Below are 9,699 nucleotides of genomic sequence, written 5' to 3' on the forward strand. Positions count from 1 at the left end.
GGGCTACGGCGGAATTAGAGGCAGGGGCGATAATCTGCGACAGTCTGGACGCCTTTACCCGGGAATTGAGAAGAGTATTCGATACTTCCCGGGTACTCTCGATCTTCGAGGCTGGTGGTCGTCTTCTCGACTGCCGGCAGGGCCTCCGCACGGTCGCAGCTTATGCTATCAATTTTCGGATCTTGGCTCGGGAGACAGCTTGGGCGGAGAACGTCTGCGTGGTTCTGTTCGTCAGGGGACTCTCAGCGCGGATGCGAGATGCGCTCTCCGCGCGTGAGATCCCCGAGCAGCTGGAAGTGCTGATCAACACCACCATCAAGATGGACAATCGGCACCGGGAGAGGGAGAAGGAGCATGTCAACAACACCCAGCCACAGGTATGTTTTCCTTCTTCTCCTGGTGTTGATAATTCCATGCATTACACGAGTGGGCCACTGGGTGATGAATCCATGCAGCTTGGAGCGCTGTCGCTCTCGGACGACGAGAGGCAGCGCTTCATCAAAGAGCGACGCTGCTTCCGGTGCGGCCGCACCGGTCACCGCTTCGGCAGCTGTCGGGTCCAGGCTGTATCGGCTCGGCGCCAATCGGGGATGGAAGGTGCGCCGTCGGGCTTCGAAAAGGCGCCAGCAGGTGGGCTCATTCCTGCCAAAACCACGGATTCTCGTACATTTTTTGAGGTGGCGATCAACTGTGGGGGTGACATTAGGGGAACTAAGGCTCTCATTGACTCAGGGGCGGCGGGCAATTTTATTCACGTGGGATTGGTGAAGGAGTGGGGAACCCCAGTGGAGGATTTAGGGGTTCCCTTACCAGTTTATGCCCTGGACGGTCGGCCTCTGGGCAGTGGGAGCGTCACCCAGCGCACAGTTCCCTTACACATCCGGGTGGAGGGTGGGGAGTGGGAATGGGTTAAATTTTTTGTCATCTTTTCCCCCCATTCTGTCATGGTGTTGGGTCATCCCTGGTTGTCGTCATGTGTTCGTGTCATTAATTGGAGCACGGGTGAACTCTCAACGGCGGCCGACGTCAAGTCGATCGTCAGCGGGAGTTTGCCCAAACCCTTGTCTCCCCCCCCTCTTCTCTTTTGTCTCCTCCCTCTTTCTCCAGGATGGTGGGGAGCGTGGCAGATTCTGATCTACCCTCTAATCCCGATTTAATAGGGGTGCCTGAGATCTATTGGGACCTGGCGGACGTTTTTAGCAAGACGCGTGCTAAAGCACTTCCGCCTCATAGATCATACGACTGTCCCATTAATCTTCTACCCGGTACCTCCCCGCCTCGCGGGCGAATGTTCTCTCTCTCACGCCCCGAAACCTTGGCCATGAACACCTACATAGAGGAGGCATTGCTTGCGGGGCACATACGCCCTTCCACTTCCCCTGCCGGTGCTGGCTTCTTCTTTGTTGATAAAAAGGATGGGGATCAGCGCCCATGCATTGATTATAGGGGATTGAATGACGTTTCCATCAAGAACCGATATCCTTTACCCCTCATGGACACGGCCTTTGAGTGCTTACAGGGGGCACAGGTCTTTTCTAAACTTGACTTACGTAATGCATACAACCTGGTCAGGATTAGAGAGGGAGACGAGTGGAAGACTGCATTTAACACACCCAATGGGCACTATGAGTATTTGGTCATGCCCTTTGGTTTGGCTAATGCTCCGGCAGTCTTCCAAGCCCTGGTTAACGACGTGCTGCGAGACTTGATTGGGGTGTCGGTGTTTGTCTACTTAGATGATATCCTGATTTTTTCTCGCAATGTGGTGCAACACCAAATGCACGTTCGGGAGGTGCTAGACCGTCTCCTCAAGCATCAACTATTCGTTAAGGCTGAGAAGTGTGTGTTTCACACGGACACCGTGTCCTTCCTGGGCTTTGTGTTGACGAAGGGCGATCTGCGCATGGATCCAGCCAAGGTGAGTGCAGTTTTGGACTGGCCACGGCCTTCGTCGCTCAAGGGGTTACAACGGTTTTTGGGCTTTGCAAATTTTTACAGGCGCTTTATTCGCAATTTTAGCGCCTTAGCCAATCCCTTAACAGCTCTCACTAAGGCCTCTCTCCCTGGCTTTGAATGGTCGCCTAGGGCTGAGTCGGCCTTCTGCGATCTTAAACGTCGTTTTACATCCGCTCCTGTATTGATCCGCCATGACGCGGAGGTTCCGTTCATTGTGGAGGTGGATGCCTCTGACGTCGCGGTGGGGGGGGGTGCTCTCTCAGAGATGCTTAAAGGATGGGAAAGTGCACCCGTGTGCTTTTTTTTCTCGCCGTCTGTCACCAGCCGAGCGTAATTACGACGTGGGTAATCGGGAGTTATTGGCGATCAAATTGGCACTGGAGGAGTGGAGACATTGGTTAGAGGGGGCGGCACATCCTTTCATTATTTGGACTGATCATAAGAACTTGGCTTACATCCAAGGGGCTAAACGCTTTAACGCTCGCCAGGCCAGGTGGACGTTGTTCTTCACACGATTTCGATATACCATCTCCTATAGACCCGGCTCCAAGAATATCAAACCTGACGCGTTGTCGCGCCAGTTTGATCTTCCGGGTCGGGAGGAGCAGCCCCATCCCATTATTCCACCGGCCTTGATTTTGGCACCCGTGTCTTGGGGCATAGAGAAGGTGGTAAGGGCGGCGCTAACGCGGGAGCCCGATCCTGGTGGGGGTCCTCCGGGACGGTCGTATGTTCCCAAGGTGGCGCGCTCACGCTTGCTACAGTGGGCACATGCGTCATCCCTCACCAGCCACCCAGGGGCAACCAGGACCCTGGAATTTATCCGTAGGAGGTTCTGGTGGCCGACAGTGGAGGGGGATACGCGTTCCTTTGTGGCGGCCTGTCCGGTGTGCGCACGTAGTAAGACCTCTCGACGGGCATTGGCGGGTCTCCTCCGACCACTTCCTATTCCTAAACGACCCTGGTCACACATATCTCTGGACTTTATTTCTGGTCTTCCCCTTTCGGACGGATTCACCACCATCTTGGTGGTGGTGGATCGGTTCTCTAAGGCGGCTCACTTTGTCCCTCTCCCCAAGCTTCCTTCGGCCCGGGAGACTGCTGATTTAATTATACAGCATGTCTTTCGGGTCCACGGGCTGCCAGTAGATATCGTGTCGGACCGGGGTCCTCAGTTCGCCTCCAGGTTCTGGAAGGCGTTTGCCGCCGGCCTCGGCGCCTCTGTCAGTCTGTCGTCTGGGTTCCATCCACAGTCGAACGGGCAGACGGAGAGGGTCAACCAGGATTTGGAGGGGGTCTTGAGATGTTACGTTGCCGGTAGTCCGGCAACGTGGAGTAGGAGGTTGGCTTGGGCTGAGTACGCGCATAATACCCTTCTCTCCTCTTCTACCGGTATGTCTCCCTTTCAGTGCCAGTATGGTTTTCAACCTCCTCTGTTTCCCGAGCAGGAGCAGGAGGCGGAGGTGCCCTCGGCCCAGGCACATGTGGCTCGCTGTCGCAGGACGTGGAAACAGGTTCAGAAGGCGCTACAGAAGGTTTCGGTTAGTACCCAATGGCAGGCTAACCGTAAGCGTCGTCCGGCTCCAGTTTACCGTCCAGGGCAGCGGGTTTGGCTTTCCACCCGGGATCTCCCTCTCCGGGTGGAATCCAAGAAGCTGGCTCCTCGCTTTATAGGACCATTTAAAGTGATTCATCGGGTTAATCCAGTGGCTTACAAGCTACGACTTCCGAGCTCTATGAGGGTTCATCCGACGTTTCATGTGTCCCTGTTGAAGCCATTCCTCTCATCGCCCTTGGCCCCGCCACTGCCTGTGGTTCCTCCGCCCCGGTTTATTGGCGGTCAACCCATTTACACGGTGCGGAGGATACTGGGTTGTAGGCGGAGGGGTAGGGGGTTTCAGTTCTTGGTGGATTGGGAGGGGTACGGGATAGAAGAGCGTTCTTGGGTGCCTCAAAGGGATATTTTAGATCCCAGCCTGATCGTTGATTTCCGGCGGCTGAATCCCGAGGCTCCTAGGTGAACGTCTGGTGCCGTTCGTCGGGGGAGGGTACTGTTACGTTCTGGACACCGACCTCGGTCGGTGACCACCCACATTCCTGGCATATGTCACTGGGCTTATCACCTGTCATTTCCCTGTCAATTAGTGCTGTCACTTAGGGGTGGTTCCTGATTGGCTGTCACGGGGGTGTGTGTGGAATGTTGGTATTGGTGTCTATGTAACATACCTCTCTTCTGCTTGTCCATTGTCAGGTCTTCACTAATTGCGTTCGGGGATAACGCGGACGGTTCTACTCTGGACCTCCAATAAGCTCCCATTTACCTTATTTTCCACTTGTGCTTTTAGCACTTGTTCTCTCTTAGAATTTACTCTGTGTTCTTACTATTAAAGTCGAACCTGTTCAAGAGTAAACACTCTCTGTCTCTGTGATTGCCTTCACCCATTGGAATTCACCTACCTGCATTCTGACACTATTGTCTTTGGCTGGGGGGAGGCGGTCGATATCTCTTATTTCTTGTATCACGTAGTCCCATATGGGTCCATAACGCTGGTCGAGGGCCACTAGAGCCGCGGAGTATGGGGTGCTTGAGTTGGAATATGCCAGCGCTATATTATGCGCTCTGGGCACCTTGAGGTGCTTGAGGAGGATGGCATATTTGTACGACTCATCAGGGACGTCGGACATCATAGTCTCCAAGCACATCCGTAATTCCGTGTACTGTGCTCTGTCCTCGTGCGTAAAGTCTGGGAACATCGGTGTGCCAAGGTACGATGCCGGCACATTGGTGAGCGTAGGGGAAGAGGCCTCCTGGGCGAGTCTCCCCGTACGTGTTGTCGTGGGTTGGTACTCGGTGGGTACCGGAGGCCGGGTACCCAGGTGCTGTTCCTCGGTGCTGACTGTACGTCAAACTCACCCGTGAGTTGGGTCGGGGGTTTGTAGCGCAGTGACTCGGGGCTGACGTCGGGGCTGTACTGGGCCTCCTGGTCCCGAGTACGTTGCTGCTGGTGGGCTTGACTTTTCTCCTCTTCCTCTTCCTCTTCTAGGTCCTGGAGTCTTCTAGTCAGTCTCTCGGCTACGTAGGCCGGTTCTTCCCGGTGGCTGGGTCTCGTATGGACCGGTCGGGGAGGGGGGTCGGAGACGTAGACAGGATCCTCCTGTTGGCCGGGTCCCGGGTCGCTTCGTCGGGTAGGGGAGTCGGAGACGTAGACAGGATCCTCCTGTTGGCCGGGTCCCGGGTCGCTTCGTCGGGTAGGGGAAGGTGCCCTAGACCCTTGTCGTGATGATCTCCGGGAGCTCCGTGCGGAGAGAGGGGGTGTCGCCCTGGCAATCAATTGTTCTATCATCTGCGCCTGCAGCCGGTCGCACTCTGCTTCGCGCTGGGCATGGGCGGCGTCGCGTTCTGCTTCGCGCTGGGCATTGGCGGCGTCGCGCTGTGCATTGGCGGCGTCGCGCTGTGCATTGGCGGCGTCGCGCTGTGCATTGGCGGCGTCGCGCTGTGCATTGGCGCGGTCTCTTTCAATGTTCTCTTCCGTCTGAAGGCGTCTCTCCTCCGTCTGAAGGCGTCTCTCCTCCAGTCTTATGCGGTCGTCTTCACTCCTTTGTTGCGCCTGGAAGCGCTCTCGTTCGGTTGCAGAGTGTTCGCGTTCACTAAGGGCTTGCGCTTGGAGTTGCTCGTGAAGGCGCTCTCGTTCGTCGCGCTCGCTCGTCTGTTGAGCCTGAAGGCGCTCTCTTTCCATGGCAGAGTGTTCGCGCTCACTAAGGGCTTGCGCTTGGAGTTGCGCGTGAAGGCGCTCTCGTTCCGCTGCAGATTGTTTGCGCTCGCTTGCTTGTTGCGCGTGGAGGCGCTCTCTTTCCGTTGCGGAGTGTTCGCGCTCACTAAGCGTCTTTGCTTGAAGCCGGTCGCGTTCACCCTGAAGTCGGTCTCTTTCGGTGGAGGCTGCCAGTGTGGCGATCAAGGCTTGCGCCAGTATCTGGTCCGCCTGGCTGGGGGATGACACTGACGGAGGTGATCGGCTTCTGACAGAGCTCGTTGGAGATCTGTTCTCCTGGCGCGCCCCGAGGTCCATCTCCTGGGCGCGCTTCTCTTCTCTTGGTTGTGTGTCGGGTTCTGTCCCTGGAGCGCTTTCTTTATCCTGGAGCTCTCCGGGGACTATCCCGTTGACGTTGTCTGGAGGTATAGTCATGTCATGTCCCACCTGGTCCCCCCCGTGAGCTTGGTCAGTTTCATGAGAGCCCACTGGGGTCTCTACTGGCAGGGTCGCCTGGTCGATAGGATTTGACATGCTTTGACTATCCGCTTTATCCGTATTTAACGTCTGTTTAGATAGACTAGGTGTTAGAACGACAGCGTATTCCTCCAGATAGGGAGGTGGCTGACGTTTGCGCTGCGGGCGTTCTAGCTTGGGAGAGCCGCTTGGGGAGTGTTCACCGCTGGCCATGGTTAATATCAATATTATATTAAATATTACACTGATACCCTCCGGCTCGAAGGACCAATTGTAACTGAGGGGTACAATTCCCTGACTGTATTAAAGAGTATGATATATTAAACCACTACTAGTTATGTACTTTAATTACTGGCCATACAGTACATGAATATATATGGTGAACACCCACACAAGAATACGGCATTGACACATAAAGTACTATTTGGAGGGTATTTATTATTATTAAGCAACGTTAGGTTACAGATTGAGAATTAGGCTCGCGCTTGTATGGCGAAGAACACACGTAAAGTCAGTCAAGAGCGTAAGTCAATGAGAATAGTATGAATACTAGGATGGGTCTAAACTGACGCCACCTGTGGTATAGCAATTACATAGGGCACACTAGTACCAGCTGGAGACACTGGGGGGTTCCCTCCGGGTGTAAGGCCGGCAGGGGTAGAGGAATGTTCGGGTACAAAGTCTGGGTCAACAAGGAGTAACGAGGCTCCAGATACAGGAGCCAGTGCATGTACTCCCTTGATCAGTAGACAAAGCAACAGCTATAATCCAGTATGCTCGACAGCATGGAAGACAGCTAGCCAGCCTCTTCCTAGAGGCGGGCTCGAGTGATGATCCTCACGGGGGGTAGATCCCAAACGACAGTGGGATCGACGGTTCTCTGCTCCAGCGGTCACGGTCCCAAAGCAATATAATCCAACCAGAAATGGTTCTGCAGTCGCCGGTGTAGGTTCTCCGGTGTACATATCCAACAGTTCTCGTCTAGGACTCCTCGGGTGGGGGCACGAGTTTAGGCCGCCCAGCCTGGATAAGTGCACTAGCTATATACACGACGAACCGGTGGTGATGCTGGTCACTGAAGAACTGTAGCCGCACGATACACTATAAATGATAGACTATTACTTCACATTAGAATAAGTCGAACTCAACGTTACTGCGCTAAACTCTGACACTTTTACTATTCTATTCGCACATGTTCTAAACGCTCTATTTAGATGCAAGGTTGCTCACTTCACTGCACGTTGTATGCGTGGTGAAGGCTTGGACACTGAACTTGAACTACTTGATGAACTACTGCTGTTTACACCTGCACCGTATTTATACTTAAGTGACAATATAGTTCCAACCTGGTCACTCTGGTCCTGAATCACTACACTGCCAAAGACATGTTCCAACATGTCCCAAACTCGCCCACTGCACCTGTCTGAGTACGAGACTGTCTGGAGCCTGGGGGGGGGTGTCCAATAGGAGAGCGTATATTACTCTGGTTTGTACGCAGGTAAAGGGATATTCCGTGTATATATACAAATAATATACAAGGGATATCAAACGATATACAAATATTATACAAGGGATATCAAACAATAAATATATATATTCGGTTTAATCTGACCCTTTGTAACAGTTAGGGTTAGGGAGCTCTGGATGTCTGACCGATGATTGCTATGGCTTACCCCAGGCATGGGGGGCCCCTTTCAGACACATCATTATGGGTACCTCCCTAGAGCCTGGCTGATGATTCATAGTGTCATAGTCCGAGAGAGAGAAAGAGAGAAAGAGAGAGAGAGAGAGAGAGAGAGAGAGAGAGAGAGAGAGAGAGAGAGAGAGAGAGAGAGAGAGAGAGAGAGAGAGAGAGAGAGAGAGAGAGAGAGAGAGAGAGAGAGAGAGAGGCCTCCACTCGTTAGTTCCTGGGGTTGGGTCCCTATGTCATTGGTCTGGCCGTCAGTTTTGGAATCTTTTGTTTGGGGTTAACACTCAACACTCATGCAGGCAGTGCACCTCAACCACACCTTCATACTTACGTGTCCTTTTCCTACACCATAACCGTTATCCGTAGTGGACTAAGTGTGTAATTCACAAGTGCTAGCATAACTCTCCAGAATGGTGTTGTGTTTTTTCACGTCACACACTCCCCCATGAGAGCCATAAAAAACACTTTGCAATTCAACTTGTATGCCTAAATTATCTGTCATACTGTCAAGCCACAGATATATTAAATGCCCCTGCACACAATTGCGCAACAGCCAACAAGAGACGCATTCACACACGCACACGCACGGCACGCACACACACACACACACACACACACACACACACACACACACACACACACACACACACACACGCACGTTACATTACATTAATTGCTGTAATGTTGTTTTGGTTTATGCAGTGTTTTATCATTTTCCCTGCAATTCTAATGATGGTACATCAGCTATCTGTATATTGGTATTGTCCACGTTCCCCCAAAGCCTTTGCTTTATCCTCTGTTCCCCCTCTCTTGTCATGTTGATGAAACAGAAGGGTACAGAGCAGCTGGAAGATCTGGATTTCGCTGATGACCTGGCACTACCGGCTCACACACATAAACAGATGCAGGAAAAATCGGGAAAACTGGAAGAAACTGCTGCTCTGCTCGGGCTCAAAATAAACTCATCCAAAACCAAAGTAATGCGTATCAACAGCAAGAACAACACACCCATAACCATGGAACAAAACCCATTAGAGGATGTAAACAGCTTCACTTACCTTGGAACCATAATTTCTGTGGAAGGGGGTACGGAAGATGATGTCCAAGCCAGGATTGGAAAGGCAAGGACATCATTCAACATGCTAAACATTATCTGGAAGGCAAGAAACCTGTCACTCAAGACCAAGCTACAGATCTTCAACTCAAACATAAAGACCACTCTACTATATGGCTCAGAATCCTGGAAAACCACCACCACTATACTCAACAAGCTACAGACCTTCACCAACCGGTGCCTCAGATGCCTCCTGGGAATATACTGGCCCAACACCATCTCTAACGCCAACCTGTGGGAACTCACCAAACAGGACACAATAGAAATTCAAATCCGGAAGAGGAAGTGGAAGTGGATAGGTCACACAAAGAAAGAAATCAATCACAAAGCGGGCGCTGACATGGAACCCACAGGGCAGGAGGACGAGAGGCAGACCGAAAACCACCTGGAGAAGAACCACAGAACAGGAGATGACGAAAGAAGGGCTGTCCTGGCAAGATCTGGAGCAGAGGGCACAAGACCGAAGAGGATGGAGGAGCTTCGTCGATGGCCTATGTTCCTTTGGGAATTTAAAGGCCTAAGTAAGTAAGTAAGTACAGGTATGTTTGGGCTGCTACTGTTTTAATTTTTTTTATTTTACTTAGGGTTAGGGTGTTTAGAATGTATCATTGTAATGCGCTTGTGCATAAGGGTGGATGCATATCTGATATCACAACAATGCACTAACATGGGCCCCTTGAATATGGCTGCGTTCAGCCTCCCAGACCCCCATA

Source organism: Notolepis coatsorum (assembly GCF_963971535.1).
Source record: "Notolepis coatsorum genome assembly, chromosome: 18".
NCBI lineage: Eukaryota > Metazoa > Chordata > Actinopteri > Aulopiformes > Paralepididae > Notolepis > Notolepis coatsorum.